The sequence below is a fragment of the Phacochoerus africanus genome, chromosome 11 (genome assembly GCF_016906955.1).
Source record: "Phacochoerus africanus isolate WHEZ1 chromosome 11, ROS_Pafr_v1, whole genome shotgun sequence".
In the NCBI taxonomy this organism is placed as follows: Eukaryota; Metazoa; Chordata; class Mammalia; order Artiodactyla; family Suidae; genus Phacochoerus; species Phacochoerus africanus.
In genome coordinates, this window is record NC_062554.1 from 95,854,497 (window position 1) to 95,868,125 (window position 13,629).

Genomic DNA, 13,629 nt, shown 5'->3' on the forward strand with positions numbered 1-13,629 from the left:
TTAGACATCCATACATTAATCTTTTTTTTGAATAATTCCATTGAAATGATTCTACTTGGTCTATAAAATGTACTTTGCTTCTAACTACACTTATCAATTCTCGAGTCCTCACTTAACTAGCAGTTCACGTAAATTCTCCAGAAAATGAAGCTGTAATAGACATAGCCGAGCACTTCCCAGATCTCCCTTCAAAGAAGGGCTCTTTATCCCATACTTGAGCTTTGAACCTCTTTAGGGATTCCTCAGCTGCACCTACTGACTCTTTAACTGCTCTGGTTCCCCTGTGGCTGATATTCAATGATATGTGGATACAGGAATACCAAGGCCAGTCATTTTGGCCTAACTTTACATAACTCTAATGGAACATCTTAGCACCAGGGCTACTGGTAAGGTTGACTTCTGTCAACATTCCAGCATGAATTAAGTCTCTGCCCAATCCTGCTTCCTTACCCTCCCTTACACAGGGGTTAATTTCAAAGGTATTCCCTAAAGAACAACTTGCAGGCATCTCCAACTCAGAGTCTGCGTCGAGGGGAATTCAGACAGCTGCTCAAGCTGAAGGACAGCCTCGTTGTAGCCAGGTACATTCTTTTGTCCTCTTCTATGGAAACATATTTTATTTTTAACTTAAAAATTATTTATCTCATCAAATATCAAATACTATGAGATGCATGGCTTTTGGCCATTATGTCTATTTTATACCACTGAAATATTTCACATAATCCTATGTATGTATTATTTATATATGTGTGTATATTGCTATATTGATCTAAATTTGAAATTCTGAACAATTTATTGGGTTAATATTTAAATTCTAGTTTAACTATAGAACGTGGATGCTTATGGAGTCCTCTTGTGCAGTGGGTTAGGGATCTGACATTGTTACTGCAGCAGCTTGCGCACCTGCTGTGATGCAGCTTTGATCCCTGGCCTGGGAACTTCCACATGTCTTGACCATGGCCAAAAAACAAAAACAAAACAAACAAACAAAAAGAACACAAGTGTTTAATATATGTATTTTAATATAATATGTACCATAAAGAATTTATGCTCTTAATACTTTGATATGATAGATTGAAATATTTTATCTCTGCAGGTTAATAAAATGTGCTCAATAGCTCTAATTAAAAAACAGAACAAGGACTAGAACTAGTATTGTAAAGTGGAAGGAAGATGCCCTCTAGTGGTAAATATTAATAAAGGTAATTTTATGTTTAAAATATTAAACTCAATGAAACCATAGTTGTTAAGTGCCTACTATGAACTAAGTCCAGGATACAATCATGAATAAAGTAGAAAGAGCACAAAACCTCTTTGAATATGCATTCTGGTAAGAAAGGCAAAAATTTTTAAAAGAAAATAACAATTGCATATTTAGTGAACATAATAAAGGGAAGAAACAGGATTTTGAGATAGAGAACAGAAAGGGGAAACTTGCTTCATTGTTAGGTACTACTTATTCCTTCATTTCTTGGAAGCTTCAGTTTTTCTCATTGATATTTTGTGGAATAAGGATGATTGTCTTTGTTGCTTTTGCTTTGTTTTAAATATTTGAGACATGTGAGTATATGAAACTAGAATCTCAAATCTGAAAGAAAAGTCAGAGCTAAATCAATTGTCTGGAGACATCATGAAATACTAATTCATATGTACAACATCTAAATTATCATGTAGCAATTTTACAGGTCTTGCAAAATAACAAAGTAGAAGGAAACTCATTGTATTACCAGTAGAAGGGATTTACAAATGCACAATAAATTAGAGCATTCCTCTCCCTATAAGAACACAATCTCATCAGTACAAAGAAATAATAACTTATGGAAATCCTCATAATTGTATCAATTATATGAACAACGAGCAAAAGAAAAACAAACTTCAAGATCCTATAAGATCTCACTGCCTTTATTATTGATGTTCCCTGGCCTCTTTCAAATTTTGTTCCTGCTCACAAATTGATCCCTGACAACTTCAGTCTCCCCAGCCGCATACTTCTAAGTGGTGTGGGCTATTTGAGTCTACATTTCTCATGAGTTCCTAGCCGATGCCAGTGCTGCTTGTCCAGAGGACACATTTTAAGTGAAAGAAAGAAAGCCCTTATAGGTACTTAAATTAAAAAAAAAAAAATGAGTGGTAAGAATCAGTATTCTTAAGATGTCACTTCTTCAATTTGATCTATAGATTCAATGCAATCCCAATCAAAATCCCAGAAAGTTATTTTGTGAATATCAACAAATACTACCCTAACAACTTTAAGATTACTGTAAGGTAATCTTAAGTAAACAAGATGGTGAAAGAATAGACAAACTAATCAGCGGAACAGAATAGAAACCTTAAAATACGCCCACATATAGTTTACTTATCTTTGAAAAAGAAGCAAAAGTAATACCGTGGAACAAAGGTAATCTTTTCAACAAATGGTGCTAGCACAAATGGACTTACACATGCACACACACACACACACACACACACACACACACACAAAGATTCTAGACACAGACCTTACACTCTTCCCAAAAATAGCTCAAAATGGATCACAGATCTATATGTAAAATGCAAAACTGTAGGAGAAAATCTAGATGACTTTGAGCTTGGTGATGACTTTTGGCACAACACCAAAGGTACAGTCCAAGATAAACTTCATTAAAATTAAAAACTTGTGCTCTATAAAAGACAGTGTCAAGAGAATAAAAAGATAAACCATCTACTGGGAGAAAATATTTCAAAATAAATATATGATAAAGGACTGTTGTCCAAAATATGAAACGAACTCTTAAAACTCAACAGTAAGAATACAAACAACCCAGTTAAAAAATGGGCCAAAGACTTTAAGATACACCTCTTCAAAGCAGATATACATATAGTTAAAAGCATATTAAAAGATGTTCCACATCATCTATCATCAGGAAAATGCATATAAAAACTACAGTAAGAAACTACTACACACCTATTGGAATGGCTAAAATCTAGAAAACAGACAGTACAAATGCTAACAAGGATATGGAGCAGTAGGAACTCTCATTCATTGCTGGTGGGAATGCAAAATGTTACAGCCACTTTGGAAGACAGTTAGTAGTTTCTTACAAAACTAAACATACTCTTACCATACAAACCAGCAGTTGTGCTACTTGGCATTTACTTAAAGGAATTGAAAACTTATGTCCACACAAAAGCCTATACTCACATGTTTATAGTAGCTTTATTTATAATTGACAAAACTTGGAAGCAGCCAAGATGTCTTTAAGTAGCTGAATGAATAAACTAGGATATATTTAAACAATAGAATATTAGTCAAGGCTAAAAACGAATGATGTATCAAGCCCCGAAAAGATACAGAAGAAACTTAAATACTAATTGTAAGTGAAAGAAACCAATCTGACAAGTCTACATACCATGTGATTCCAACTGTGTGACATTCTGGAAAAGGTAAAAATATTAAGAAAGTAAAAAGAACAGTGGTTGCCAGGGGTTGAGGGGCAGGGAGGGGAAGAATGAGTAAGTGGAGCACAGAGGATTTGTAGGGCAGAGAAACTACTCTATATTATACCAAAATTGTGGATATATGAAATTATACATTGGTCCAGAACTATAGAATGTACAACCCCAAGAATGAATTCTTGTGTAAACTGTGGGCTTTGGATGATAATGAAGATGTGTTAATATAGCACCTCAGTTGCAACAAATGTGCCACTGTGGTGGGTCATGTTGATAATGGACGAAGCTCCATGTGTTTTGGGTCAGAGAATATATGGGAAATATACATCTACTTTTTCTCAATATTTCTGTTAAACTAAAACTGATCTAAAAGATTAAAATCTTAAAAAATCTAATATACAAACAAAGTACTGCGTTTGAGGATATCTCTAGGCCAGACTTAGTTTGAATACTACCAGCTTGGTGTTCTCTCATCAAGGTTAAGTTAGCAAGACTTAATTGTATGTCTTCTTACTAATGTAATCTTGGTGCCCCGCCCAGTGCCTGAACCAGGACTGAGAGCTGTTAATAAATAAGTAAATGGCTAATGAATCAAAGAAAATGAACAGGCAAAGGAGTCTCTTACAACATCAAGGGAGTAACTTATAATTGATTTTCTTTATTTTTGGAACATATTTTGTCCAACATCATGTGCTGTATCTGTGCACATTTCTTAGTAAATGTTGCTCTTTTCCCATCTGCTTTGAGAGCATCATTTTTTTTTTAATGATTTACAAAGGATGTTAAGCAACGCCTAATTTTCTAGTTTATAAGGCATTTAACAAAGTGCAGAATTCTAGTGTTAGGTCAGGTAAGTAAATAAATCACAGCACACTTTATTATAGGTGAAGATAAAACAAATTATGGAGTATAAGGCCTGACAAACTAGTAATATGAGTGCAAAATCATTGCAATTAAATATATATGGGTGTTATGTTTTTTGATTCATTTTTTTCCTTAAAAGTTAGAAAATCATGTTCAGGAACTAAATACTCTAATGGAACTCTGACCAGTGGAGCTTAGGGCAAAGACCACTTTGTCAGTGATCATGAAGAAAATTATTTACCCACTAAAATATTATGTTCACTGACCCAATGTCTTTCCTTTTTTCTTTGCAGAGAAAAAAAGAAGTGAACCAAAGTATTTTCTAAGAAAATTATGGACAACTTATTGTAAATAGAAGGTAGGTAGAGCTTACACCTGCCACTAATAGAAAACCTGATTCCTGTTAAGAATTTTGTGAGGAAAAAAATGGTTTTAAACATATTTGAGAGCCTAAGACATCAGCATTTCCAAACTACAGGTCAGAAACCTAAAAAACAAACTGCTAAAGATCAAAGTAATGAAATTTTGATGCATTTTCCCACACAACTAATTTTAAGAGATTGGAATTTAAACTTACTGTAAAGTAAATTAAAATACATCCCTGGGTTTTTTATCCTTTCTTCTCATACCCAGAACTGGGGAGGACAACTTAATATTTCAAATGATGCCCTCCATAATGTAATAATCTGGGTCCTTAGTCACAAATGAACGCTTTATATCACCTTCTTCCTTATTTATCACTCTATCACGTAATCTCTTCTATTGTTCCCCCAGAACAGTGGTTCCCAAAGTGTTTTCTGTGGACTCCTGGGGAACCCTGAGCCCCGTTCAAGGGATCCATAGGATCAAAAGTGTAATGCTAGAACTAATACTACTACTACTAATACAGAGTTATCTGCCTTTTACTCTAGTTTTTAGTTCTTAAGTACATAGTGGATTTTTTCAGAGGCAGATAGGCGAATCCAGCCATTTTCTACTAATATGCATTATAGAGATTTGATAAAATGTAAAAAAAATACAAATGGAACTGAATCTACCAAACCTGAATAAGTTTGGTGTGGATTTATTACCAGACCCTCATTGAAGGAACACAGTCTTCCTGACACGTTGACCTTACCCTTGTGAACCCAGCACAAAGAACCAGCTGTAGTAGAACTAGAACAACTTGTACTTCTGATACACTGAAATTGATAGATATTATTTATTTATTTATTTATTTTTGTCTTTTTGCTATTTCTTTGGGCCGCTCCCACGGCATATGGAGGTTCCCAGGCTAGGGGTCAAATCGGAGCTATAGCCACTGGTCTACGCCAGAGCCACAGCAACTCGGGATCCAAAGCCGCGTCTGCAACCTACACCACAGCTCACGGCAATGCCGGATCCTTAACCCACTGAGCAAGGGCAGGGACCGAACCCGCAACCTCATGGTTCCTAGTCGGATTCGTTAACCACTGCGCCACGACAGGAAACCCGATAGATATTATTTAACATTATTTTAAGCCACAAATTTTTGGTACTTTGTTGCAGTGACAATAGGAAGCTGATCAGAAAATATTGCCTTTTTATCTATTAAAAAATGCATGGAACAAATAGTTACAAGAGAATAGTAATGAGACATTTGGAGGTATTATCTCTTATTCTAGGTAAGGAAAACATATGCTCTTTGATATAATATGTACTGTTACATAGATCGGTATTTTATAAGTACATCTTACGACATAGGAAATGTAACGATGATGCTCTTTGCTGATGGAAGGTTGAGATAAGTTTTAATCTTATTCATATTAAAGGATGCTCTGAGGAATGTGTCTACTGAGTTAAAAGTTCTGATCGGTGTCTTAGTAACATTACTGAGCAGATTATATAAAACTGACTTTAAAAAACTAACACTTATTTTGCATACTTGATTTAAAATGCTTCTCCCATAGTCTTATATCACATAGCAGTATTGACATAAAAAGCAGAAAATGGTTCTTGCTTATATAAATAAATTAGGTACTCCTTTATAAACAAAAGCAAATTCCCTATGAGAAGTAAACGAATTTAGAAATAAAAAGTAAAACAAACAAACAAAAAATATAGAGCATGTTAGGAGCATTTAAAAAGATCATTTACCTAAAATAAATAAATAAATAAAAAGATCATTTTGTATTTTAACGAAAGAAAAAAACTATTTGAAGTCCATCTTGTACCAAAGCTCAGTAAACAATAGAAATATCATATAAACTCCTCTTTACTCACAAGAGAATCTTTTAAGGTTACATAATACAGAAACTGAACCATCTGCAGTACAGATTCATCAGAGTCCTAAAGCTTATACAGTTTGGAGAGAATCTCAAATATACATAAGTACACACACACACACACACACACACACACACACACACACACACACACACACAGTGGGAACTCCACAAATAGACTGTTTTTTAAAGCTGCAAATGTTACAAACATAAAATCCAGTAAACTAATATTTTATTAATTGACTGTTTGACATACTTCTTTTTTTAATTTTAAGAGTTTGATCAAAAGTTGATTTGACTCAGGCAATGCCAAACCAGAAAAGGGTTTTACCAGAGGAACTAAGGGACAGGTTTTTTTTTTTTTTTGTCTTTTGTCTTTTGTCTTTTTAGGGCTGCAACCGCAGCATATGGAGGCTCTCAGGTTGGGGTCTAATTGGAGCTGTAGCTGCTGGCCTACACCACAGCCACAGCAACGTGGGATCCGAGCCATGTCTGTGACCTATACCACAGCTCACAGCAACACTGGATCCTTAACCCACTGAGCAAGGCCAGGGATCGAACCCACAACCTCATGGTTCCTAGTCTGATTCATTTTCACTGTGCCATGACGGGAACTCTGAGGCACAGACTTATATAGTGAACATATAGAAACAAAGAAGTGAAATTATTGATTGATTATAGTGCAAAGCCTAGTTGGCTCTTTGTGATTGATTGCTCTTAGTGTTTTGATTTCGTAACCTTGAGGCATTTACAGGCTTAGATTTTGGTTTGCTTATATAGGCCGTCACTGGAATTACAGCCACCTCCGTCTAGTGGCATCCCTGTTTAGGTAATTTAACAACCCTCCCTGCCCCCAATCTGGTCATCCTCTCCTACATGAGAAATCGACCACCAATTTGGTATTAGGGTCACTCTCGGTCATCATCAGAGTTTAGTTGCTCTTGTCTCAATGTGAAATTCTTAGGCTAAGAGGTCAGATCCAGGGAAGAATTGCTTTTGATGTTTATATTGTGGTTCATCTTGTTTCTGTTTCTCTAAGCTTATGAGACCCTCTGAGGTACTCTTAATGGCTGTGAACAGGCATTGAAGACCTTTGAGAAAACATAGCACAACAAGGAGATTACAGTGATGACTCTTAGGGGGAGTTATTCAAGAGATTGAAGTATATTCTGTAGCCAGGGTGCCCATGAACCAAATCAGTCAGGATCAAATAAGGCAAAGAATGTATCTGAAGGGGGATTACCCTGTTTTAGCCAAGTGCCGTGTTTGTTAACTTGTATTTGCTGCAATACCACAGGTTTTAAGCCAGGTACAGCAAGAGTTATTTTCTATGGCAGAGATTCCTTGTTTAGTCAATAAGTAATCTAAAGCCATTCTGTTGTCTAAAACTACCTTAGCAAGAAAGTCTAGAAACTTTTGCTGTGCAGGTTTTAATGGACTGACAACACACGCCTAATAACACTTTTCTTCTTACATTTTTGGTTGCATACATTTTGATGGCCTCTTAATGTACCAATAATTTCTAATGGGATTTATTATAGAGATAGTAGACAAAATACTTCTTTGGGGAATCTTTCAGCCTGCACAACTTATCATCACTTAATATCATGTTTTTTTAGGATTGTTGTCTAATTGGGGGAAAACTGTCAGGTTTCTTCTGACATAAGCCAAAATATTGCAGGAACATATCCTTATTATAGTAGTGTAGTGTAGGTTTTATATTCTTTCTATCAAAGGTATTTTCACAAGTGTTTATAGGATTCTTTTCTCTTCAATAACTTGATCATCATTAATCAAAAAACCTATTCATTACGTACACTCATCCTCTTAAATTACTGCTTTTGCTATTAATCTAAAAGTTTTTGTTACAATTCACTTCTAAATTTCCAAATAATTTCTGCTGATATTGTGCATCCCTATCATTTCATTTGATATTTCATTTTTATCTGAATTTGTCTTAGATTTTTAATAAATATATAGTAACAAAGAAGGTACACTTCAAATATGTCCAAGAATCTGTAATTTCTCTCTTGTTTAATTAAGCATTCCAAACCACCTTTCCAACTGTACTTAAAATAGCACATTTAAGCTTTGTCAACTTTTAAATACATGTTTGCACATCTTTTATGTTCTGGTTTTACTTTCAAGTCTTCAAAAATACATTTACAACTTTATAATAAGGAGCAGACCTTCTCTTTAGAGAAAAACCCAAGTTGTCAAATGTGTTTAAGATAAACCAAAGAGAAAACTTATAATTGTGGAAAAATACCAAAGCAATATTTCTGGTACCATGGCAATAGCTTTTTTCTTTAATGACATCAAGGTTAGGAGCTGCTCAGGGCCCATATTCTGTGTACTAAGTGATGTTTTTATGGAATTCTTGCAGCTCTTAAAAGTAACATTGTCATATAACAGACTATGAATACTACTCGAAGGTATGTACAATCATGCTGACTTTCTGGTGAGCGAATTGCTGAAAAAAAATCATGCTGAGTGCTTTCCATTGCAGCAATAGGACATGGTAATTGTCAGTGATTGGTATCTATTACATGATGCAAAATATACAGCTCTGAGTAATAATTGGTTTCTGGTTTATTTATTTGAACCATTATTTTAAGTACTCTTTCTCATAATTTCTATTAATCTCAAGAATTTTTTAGGTTACTTTTTTCATTTTAAAGTTTTCTAAGTACTCATACAAAAATGAATCATATTCACTACTTCAATATTTTATATATAAATTTTTCATTTTTTAAAGAACATTACTTTTCATCTTGACCACTGAAGGCAAATCTATTTGCATCAAAATGTGTAACTGAAATTCTTTTTTCAATATTTAAAAAATTTTTGAGGTTTTCTGTTTCTGCATGTAAAAAGCTTAGAAATTACCACTTCATCCTAACAAGTGAAAAGCTGAATAGACAAAAAATATCAACCACACTTCTTGGATCCAGAAAAGAAGGGAGGACATAGGGAGCTCTCTAAGACTGGGGAGAGAGGCAAATACAGGGGGGTTGCAACTCATCACTAGAGCAGAGACACACAAGTGATAACTGCAGGAGTTCCCGTTGTGGCACAGCAGAAAAGAATCAGACTAGTATCCATGAGGATGCGGGTTCCATCCCTGGCCTCACTCAGTGGGTTGGGGATCCTACATTCCCATGAGCTGTGGTGTAGGTCACAGACGCGGCTCAGATTCTGTTTTGCTGTGGCTGTGCTATAGGCTGGCAGCTGCAGCTCCAATTCATCCCCTGACTGGGAACCTCCATATGCCATGAGTGCAGCCCTAAAAAGCAAAAAGAAGAAAAAGAAAAGAAAGAAAACTGCAGCATAAACCAGTGCCAGTGTGTAAAAACCTGAACGCTAATTGATGAATTGCTGAAGGCTCATGTAGACAAGCCTAAGAGTTAAAAATTCCAGGGGGGAGCTAGTCACAACCACGCCCCCCCTCCCCAATAATTGTGAGATTTACCTTCAGGTAAATCTTATCATATAGCCCAGTAATTGTGTTTCTTGGGATTTACCCAAAGGAGTTGAAAACTACATTCACACAAAAACTTGCCCATTGATGCTTATATAGCAGCTTTATCCTTAATTGCTAAAACTTAAAAGCAACCAAGATATCTTTTAGTAGGTGATGGATAAATCAACTATGGTACATCCAGACAAAAGAATATTATTCAGCCTTAAAAAAAAAAAAAATCAATCGGGAGTTCCTGCCATTGCTCAGCCGTTAATGAAACCAACTAGCATCCCTAAAGACACAGGTTTGATTCCTGGCCTTGCTCAGTGGGTTAAGGATCTGGCTGCGGTGTAGGTCACAGACGCAGCTTGGATCCTTCATTGCTGTGGTTGTGGTGTAGCCTGGCAGCTACAGCTCCGATTGGACCCCTAGCCCGGGAACTGTCATATGCCATGGGTGCAGCCTAAAAAAGACAAAAAAAAAAAAAAAGAAGAAGCCATAAAGCCATGAAAAAACATGGAAGAATGTTAAAAGCCAATTTGAGAGGGCTACAGCATTGTAGAATGTTCTGAAAAAGTCAAAATTATGGAAATGTTATAGTTGGTATTTATAACTTCCTTCTCCCACTATTTGTTGTGTATTCTTTTTACCCCAAGCAAACACCTAAGCTACTTGTGTTTTTGTGTGTGGTGTGATGACCCAAACATTTATTCCTGGAGGGTCTGGGCTAGTAGCCGTTCATGATGAATTAGATACTTGTAGTTGTTGATTGACTTTGATGGTGGAGCGTGGTAGTACTAAGAAACCCCTAAGGGAGCTCTTGTATTTCAGACATGCTCTTCCTTATCTCCATTGTAAAGTCGCAGCCCATTTTCTCCCCTTGACAATCTGGATCAGGAATCTCCATAAGCACACTAACTCCCTTCTTCACCTCTAGATTCAGAAGTGTGGGGAGCCCAGAGTGACTGGGAGGCAGTGTTAGATTCCAGCCCTGTTGACTCATTTTCTAATCTTTTAGTGGAAGAATACTCCCCTTTGGCACTAAGAGCTCTAGACCAAAAGAATATATGGTTTCAGGAATAGAAAGAAAATTTTTTGTTACTGGGTCACCAAGTGTAATAGGAGTGGTGTCACTCTCTTCCATCCTTTGATTCTTGGACCCATGAATCCTGGCTATGAAAAAAATAGCACCATCATTGGCAGATAATTTAGAATATATACAGCCTCCTAGAAAACACTGTCCCAGTCTCAAAAGATATTGCCACCTAGCTGGCACTGTAATTGAATCTTCAAAAGTCTATTTTACTATTCTCTCAAATCAGCTGCTTCAGGATGACAGGGATCATGGAAAGCCCAATGGATTCCATGAGCATAGGATCTACCATTGCACTTAATTTGCTGTGAAGTGAGTAGCTTAACCTGAAGCAATTCTATGTGGAATATTATGACTGTGGATAAGACATTCTGCAAGGTCATGGATGGTAGTTTTGGAAGCAAAGCATGCAAAGAAGGCAATTCCATATCCACAGAAGTGGCTATTCCAGTGCAAACAAAATGCTACTCTTTCCATGATGATTAGCAGTCTCATGTTATCACTCTACCACTAGGTAGCAGTCTGATGACCCTAAGGAACAGTGCCATTTTGGCACTGAGCGTTGGGCTCTGTTGTTGGCAGATCAGACACTTTACAGTGGCTGTAGCCAGACTGGCCTTGATGAGTAGAGGTCTATGTTGTTGAGCCCATGCATAACTTCTTTTCTTGCCACTACGATGACCAATTTATTCATGAGCCCACTGGAGAGTGACATGAGTAGCTCAGGAAAGAAGCTGTTTAACGTTCATGAAATGGGTCATCTTATCCACTTGATTGTTAAAATTCTTTCTGTCCATTCAGAAAGATCTGTGCACGGACATTTTTCTCCAACTACATTATCACCAATGTTCCAATCATACTACTTCCAGTCCCTGACCATTCAGCCAAAACACTAGCCACAGCCATGAATTGGTATATGCCTCATGCATCTCACCCTTTCTCCTTGCAAACAAACTAAGCAAGCAAAGGCACTACTTCGTGCTCACTGCCTGCATTTCCCTTTACCATTGTCCTTGGAAGATGTCCCAGAAAGGACTGTAGTCTTACAGAAGTCCACTTTGGGGTGGTGTCTACATGTCTCTCAAAACTATATATATATATATATATATATATATATAAAGAGTGATTTTGGAGTTCCCGTCGTGGCTCAGTGGTTAACGAATCCGACTAGGAACCATGAGGTTGCAGGTTCAATCCCTGGCCTTGCTCAGTGGGTTAAGGATCTGGTGTTGCCATGAGCTGTGGTGTAGGCTACAGACGTGGCTCAGATCCTGTGTTGCTGTGGCTCCGGCGTAGGCTGGCAGCTGCAGCTCCGATTGGACCCCTAGACTGGGAACCTCCATATGCCTCAGAAGCGGCCCAAGAAATTGCAAAAAAAAGAAAAAAAAATATGTATACCAAGAATGAGGTTTCTCTTCCTCAGTCCAGTGATTGTAGGGAAATCCTCATGATGCCAAAGATGCAGCCTAGGAGAGAAAAAGTAACATAACAGGGGTGGGAACTCTGGGCATCTAAGCCAATTTCTTATGTAACTAATGTTACATGTCTATGTGGCCTCCTTGAGCCCAATCTTATATATTGCACTTCCATTGGTGATGGAGTGTTGTTGCTGCACATACCCACCTTTATGGCTTGGTGAGTTGGGCATGCCTGTTTATGATGGGCAGCTCAGGTCGCATGGTAACTCAATTTCTTTTAAGGTCTAATAGCAAGACAGAAGTGGTTTCTGAAGGGAGAATAGTTATCTACAAGAATGGCAGGGCATTGCTCCAACATCGTCAGGGTCCATGCTGTGATTCACCCATAGGGCCTTGTTAAGGTTCCTACCATTATCCCTGACAGCCATGGCCGCTTCAAGCACTACTGGATCTGGCCCAAATGGCAGAACAACTTGCACAACAGCCTGGATTTGTGACAGAGCCTTCTCTCATACTGGACCCTATTCAAAACTAACAGCTTTTGTGTTACTCAGTAAATGGGTTAGAGTAGCACATGTAAATGAGGAATATGTTGCCTCCAAATGCAAAGAGACCCATTAGGCCTGTGCCTCTTTTTTTGGTTGCAGGAGGAGCCAGATGCAGCAATTTATCTTTGACCTTAGAAGGGATATCTTGCCATGCCTCATCCCACTGAACCCCTGGAAACTTCACTGAGGTAGAGGCCACTGATTTTTGTTTATTTATCACCCTCTGACACACACGTATCTTACCAGTAAACCTAAAGTAGTTGCTGTTTCTTGCTCAGTAGGTCAAAACAGCGTAATGTTATCAACGTAATTAATGTTATTTCCTGTGGAAGGGAAAGACAATCAAAATTCTTGCAAACTAAATTATAATGTAGGGCTAGAGAGTTGATATACCCCTGAGGTAAGACAGTGAGGGTATTTTTCTGGCCTCTTGAGGTGAAAGCAAACCACTCTGGTAGTCTCTAATAATAGTCTCAGAGACGAAATCATTAGCTCAGTCAATAGCTGCATACCAGGGACTAGGGGATGTGTTAATTTTCTCAAGCAACGAAACCAAATCTGGTACAGC

The 13,629-nt window shown here is 37.2% G+C and overlaps 1 long non-coding RNA gene across 1 annotated transcript in view; it reads left to right on the top strand.

The window, feature by feature from the left end:
• Nucleotides 1-13,166: 13,166 nt before the first annotated feature.
• The window catches only part of LOC125111345 (uncharacterized), a 35,306-nt gene continuing 34,843 nt past the window's right edge, over nt 13,167-13,629 (top strand). Inside the window, exon 1 of the long non-coding RNA XR_007130858.1 lies at nt 13,167-13,249. This is a non-coding gene — a long non-coding RNA (uncharacterized LOC125111345). The remainder of the gene's footprint in view (nt 13,250-13,629) is intronic.